General features: G+C 34.8%; 1 pseudogene; it reads right to left on the reverse strand.

Annotated features, from left to right (window-relative positions):
* Positions 1 to 4,448: 4,448 nt before the first annotated feature.
* The window catches only part of LOC107158557, a 6,275-nt pseudogene continuing 4,452 nt past the window's right edge, over positions 4,449 to 6,271 (reverse strand).

Raw genomic sequence — 6,271 nt, forward strand, 5'->3', positions numbered from 1 at the left:
GATTAATTAATTAATAAGAGTACTACCACTTATTAAGTAACAAAGGATGAGAGAACTGTAGAGACTATAGCAATTCCTGTGTTTCCATGGATTAATTCACAGACATGTGATCATATTAGTGGGATTCTCAGAATAGGTACCCCCTTTCTTTTCTTTTCATTTTTTTACATATTTTTTTAGTTGTAGATGGTCACAATATCTTTATTTATTTATTTTTATGTGGTGCTGAGATTAGAACAGTGCCTCATGCATGCAAGGCAAGTGATCTACTGCTAAATTACAACTCCAGTCTCCCCCTTACTTTTCAACTACTTATTTCTCCCATAGCTAATAATAGCTACTACAAACAGAAAAGAAATTCCCCCGAAGTTTATTATTCCATCATTAGCTATGGACCAAATAAATAAAACAAATTTATTTATAAAATAATATTCAGAAACTCTAGTTGGAAAACATTACCAAGACTTTGGTCCAGTTCCTTAAGCATGCTAGGCAAGTGTGCTACCCCTGAGCTACATCCTCAGTCCTTTTTATATATGATGGGTGACCTGTTAGTCAGTGGTGGACAAGGAAGAATGTGATTTGAATTGGTCTTGGTCTAATGTTGTCATAGGTATAATAAAATGGTTCTTATTCCATATATCCTTTTGTTTTTAGTTGATAGCAGCTTTTTTATTGGTTACATAACCTAAACCCATATACAAAATTAAGAACACATTTAGATGCCCCGTTTTTTTAAAAATTGTATTTGTTTTAATTAGTTATACATGACAATAGAATGCATTTATGCACATTGATATATCATACATAGATGGGATATAATTTCTCATTTTTCTGAGTGTACATGTTGCAGAATCATATTGGTCATGTAGTCACATATATACATAAAGTAATAATGTCTGTTTCATTCTACTGTCTTTCCTATCCTTACATCTCCTCTCCCCCATCACTTTCCTCTACCTAATCTAAGGTAGGTTATTCTTCCCTAGTGCCCCTCCTCCTTATTATGAATTAGCATCCGCATATGAGAGAAAACATTCAGCCTTTGGTTTTGTGGGATTGGCTTATTTCACTTAGCATATATTCTCCAACTCCAATGGTTTACTGGCAAATGCCATAATTTCACTCTTCTTTAAAGCTGAGTAATATTCTATTGAGTACTTTCTTTATCCACTTTCTTTATCCATTCATCTATTGAGGGACACCTAGGTTGGTTCCAAAGTCTAGCTATTGTGAATTGAGAGCTATAAACCTTGATGTGGCTGTGTCACTATAGTATGCTGATTTTAAGTCCTTTGGGTATAAACCAAGGAGTGAGATAGCTGGGTCAAATGGTGGTTCCATTCTCAATTTTCTGAGGAAACTCCATACTGCTTTCCATAGTGGTTGCACCAATTTGCAGTCCCACCAGCAATGTATGAGTGTACCTTTTCCACTACATTTTCCACCAAAATTTACTGTTGCCTGTATTCTTGATGATTGCCACTCTGGCAGCAGTGAGATGAAATCGTAGAGTAGTTTTGATTTGCATTTCTCTAATTGCTAGAGATGTTGAACACTTTTTCATGTATTTGTTGATCAACTGTATTTCTTCTTCTGTGAAGTGTCTGTTCAGTTCTTTAGTCCATTTATTGATTGAGTTATTTGAATTTTTGGTATTAAGTTTTTTGAGTTCTTTATATAATCTAGACATTAATGCTGTATCAGAGGTGCATGTGGTAAAGATGTTCTCCCAATCTGTAGGCTCTCTCCTCATGTTATTAATTGTTTAGAAGAACATTTTAGTCTATTTTAACTGAGTTTAAGAAAATAGAAATGCTGCAATTTTTAAACACTGTTTTGAAAACTTGAAAGTGCAGCAGTATATTTACTTTCCTTTGTTTATGAGATGGTGCAATTCCAATTCAAAACTGGTAAGATTACAATAAACTGAACCAAGCAAATGCACATGTATGTCTGCAATGCTTGATGTTAATGTTCTCTTAAATGTTAGTTTGCAATTAAAGTATAAGAGGAAATAGAAATCATCATAGCAAAGCCCAATTTTAATCTCTGTGTACGCAAAATTTGAAAGGTTACTGTCAATTAAGTATGAAAGTCTGGAAGAAACTAAGTTGGAAGGGGAACAATTCACAATATCCAGACAATTTGTACTTTAAGTGTTTCACCAATATTTGTGACCTTAATTTGATTTGATTTTGTTATTCCTATTTTTAGTGAATACCACACAGTCTAAAAAATGTAGATGTTAGTAACTAAACAGGATGCAGTTACCATATGAAGCTTTAACTCAAAATTTGGATAAAAGAAAAAAAGGAACAGTAAAATTCAACTCAATTTTATGTGTACAAGTTGAAAAATCTGAGCCACCTTAAAGAGAAATTGATTATAAAATTTATATAACCTATAAATAATCAGAGGCCAAACCACTATATTAAAACAGATTCTCTAGCAGGTAAAAATCTTGTAGTGTGAACAGATGCTTGTATTCACTTTAAATACAAGACAAAACTCACACCTTGGCAGATATATTTATTTTAATGAATGCACACCTGCCGTGTATAGTTTATCAGTGAAAACACCCAGTTGATTCACAAAACTCTGATGGCATCTGTATTATCTTTATCACAGTAAATATACCCTCCAAATAACTAAATGAGTTTAGGTTTTCTATTCCTTCACATCAATCATTGGGAAATCATATTCAGTAAATAAGAGCAAGTTACTGTGACAGCACAAATTATTTAGTTTAAAATTTTTCAAATCCATATTTTCTCATTAATAAAATTTTCAAATCCATATTTGTTCATTAATAACTGGGTCAAGACAATTTACCAAAAGCAATAACTTTACATAGTAATATCAGACTTTTCAGAATTACTTCAAGATCACTGCAAATCAGGCTTATGTTAAATAAAATTAAAAAATTACAGAGTATTCCTCCACACAGATCACTGTTTGAATCTTTTAATATGCATAGATGCTTTTAGAGTAGGATCTGAATGAATTGTCCCAATACTCAAAAAATGAAGCCTTATAACACTTCTAAATACTTTCTGGTTTGTTGCCAACTACAAAAGCACTGGTTACAAAGTAAAAAATGTTTTAAGACTAAATTACAGTAAACATGAAAGCTCCACCGTTTAAACCTAGCATAAATCAACCATATCTAATTATCAGATTAAAACAAAAATATTAACTCCTGAAAGCTGGAAGCAAGATATTTTAATATTTTTGACGTTTGCAGTTTTGTTTTGTTTGTTTGTTTCCCTTTGTAGACAGGGACTCTTGCTTTCAACTTAAGCAGAAGTTCAAGTCTGTAACAGGTTGCAGCTCAGGTAAAATACTATGCACAGCATTTGATTATTTCAAAACAGCAGGAACACACAGGCTGAAGTGAGTTGTCAAATAGGGCTTGTTGTAGATATAACAATGAAAGCATTACCATCCATATATAAAGTTCTTCCTCCAACCCTGGCTTCTGAGGCAGATAATAAACATATCAATTACTGGTAGATGAAGTACAGTTTTTTTTAAACTTATCTGTTTAATCAATACCAAGTTTTTTTTGTTGTTTTTAAGTTTACTTTTTGAATCAGTTCCACCAATGAAAATCATTTGGCTTGTACTTTCAAATCTATTCTTCCACATAAAGAATATGAAAATATATTTGTGGAGGACAATTATGGAGTTTAGATAATACTGCAGCTCTTCAGTCTTACAATGTGAATATGCATCATACCAAAGTTTCTTGATTTACAGTGCACCATTTTCCAAGGGAATACCAACAGGCAGCTGACCTACCCCTACTATGGAATAGTTTAAACTAGAGACTGCAATTGTCAGTAAGTGACCCCAGGGACTGGGGAAAATAGGGTAATTGAGATCTTTAAGAATTCTACAACAGTTTAGGAAATCATGAATATGCATTTACAGTCCATGTAAAAGTGACTTTTGGTAACTGCAAAGTGACTGAGACATGAGTTGGTTTAGAAGCATCAAAGCAAAGAGGCATTTATTTTTTAAATCTTATTTATTTATTAGTTCTAATAAGTTATACACGAAAGTAGAAAGCCCTTCGATTCATTGTACACAAATGGAGCAGAATTTTTCACTTCTCTGATTGTGCATGAAGTAGAGACACATCATTCATGCAATCATACATGTAGCTAGGTAATGATGTCTTATTCCACCATCTTTCCTATTCCTTTCCCCCCTACTCCCTCCCTTTTTCCCCATCCAGATTTCCTCCACTTAACCCATGCATGCCCCCTCTCCACATGAATTAGCATCCACTTATCAGGGAAAACATTTGGTCCCTGTTTTTTTGAGATTTGCTTATTTCACTTAGCATGATATTCTCCAACTCCATCCATTTACCTGCAAATGCCATAATTTATTCTCTTAATGCTGAGTAATAGTCCATTGTGTATATGTCCCACAGTTTCTTTATCCATTCATCTATTGAAGGGCATCTAGGTTGCTCCCACAGTTTGGCAATTGTGAATTGTGATGCTATAAACATTGAATTGGCGTGTTACTGTAGTACGCTGTTTTATTGACAAGAAGTGGAATAGCTGGGTCAAATGGTGGTTCCATTCCAAGTTCTCTAAGGAATCTGCATACTGCTTTCCAGATTGGTTGCACTAATTTTCAGTCCCACCAGTAATGCATGAATGTAAAGCATGTGTTTTGGAACCTTTTGTTGCTGTTTTTCTTATCATTTGGTAGCCATCTGGTGGTGCTTTATATTGAACAGGAGAAAGATGCTGCACTCAGTTGAACTTAAAAAATATACTCTTTTGTTTAAAGGTTGGCTGTTGGGTGGAAATTGTAAGTACCTCCTTGTGTTGCTTCAGGAATGAGGCTAAAATCTTCATTGATATCATCACCAAAGAAGTACTGATCTATGATTTCAAATGCTAATTTATGTCTTTATTTTCTTATTGTTGCAAGACCTCAACTTTCTCTAAACCTCCACATTCTTCAACTATTTCAGCTATTGTGTTTGCTTCATCACCAGACACTATCAGAATGTTTTTTAGACCATCCAGAATGACCTGAACCACTTGAGAATCTTTTACTGACAATAAATTCCAGAATGGTGGTATTACATTCTATCGTACAAGGTACTCAACCTTATCTTTTCTGTCACTAATTGTTAAGTTCCCAATGTCCAAGCAGCTTCTTTTTGTGTTCCAAAGTCTTCCTTAGCAAGTTGATGTATAATCATAGGGATTAATTCAGCATCTATTACAGCTTGAACTTGTTGCTTGTTGCCTGCTGTAATGTTGGAAAGGAACCATAGTGCTTCCTTATTTATCTTCTCTTTTGGAAGTGATAAGAGATTTGGGGAGTGTGATTGGACATCACAATTGAGAATAACCTGAGTCTGCTCATCAGTGCATGTCACTATGTTGCCAACTGCTCTGAGGGCTGCAGTTTGAACTTTCACTTCCTGGTGGTGCAGAAAGGACACAAGAAATGGCACAACCCCTGAATCAATAACCATCTGTATCTGTTCATTAGCTTCATCTGTCAAGTATGACAGAGCCCAAACAGTGCCTACAAGAATATTTATGTCCACAGGGTATATGAGGACACATAAAGCTGGCAAAATCTCCTGAATTGTCTCCATAGGTGGTAGGGGGTCCTTATTCCTGTAGAGATTGGCAATGATCCACAAGACATTCTGAAGGAAGGTAATGGGAATGGAGGGATTGATGAAGGACAGAAGAGGTTTGATAAGTCCCAGTGATGACATAATCTTTACACTGAGGACAATCACCTATGTTTTCCAAAGCCCACACTGCTTGTTCACAAACATTCTGATTTGGTGAATGAAGAAGTCTCAGAAAAAGAGGTACTGCATTAGACTGTACAATACTTGGGTCTGCAGAAGCTCCTGATGCTATATTAGTGCCCAAGCAGCTTCAAACTTAACGAAGGATTATCATCTCTTTCTAGACATTTGACTACAATTGTTAAAATTCCAGATTTTATGAGGTCATCAATTGGTGGGTTTCTGTCAGTTGATAATAGTTTTCTTGCTGCCTGGGCAGGACTCATAACAATGGGTTATCACTTGTGGCATTCTACAGTATAGCTTCTAGTGTTGTATTTTGTGCTTTAAAATCAGCATCAACATCTGAGTCTTCTAAACTTTCTTCTTGGGGAACACTTATCTTTTTCAGTAAATGTTCCACTCTTTTGTTCTTCAGCAGTTCAACTGTCACTTCATTTCTGTGTCTTCACATTGTTTCCACATTGC

This window comes from Marmota marmota, unplaced genomic scaffold (assembly GCF_001458135.2).
Source record: "Marmota marmota marmota unplaced genomic scaffold, marMar, whole genome shotgun sequence".
Taxonomy (NCBI): Eukaryota; Metazoa; Chordata; class Mammalia; order Rodentia; family Sciuridae; genus Marmota; species Marmota marmota.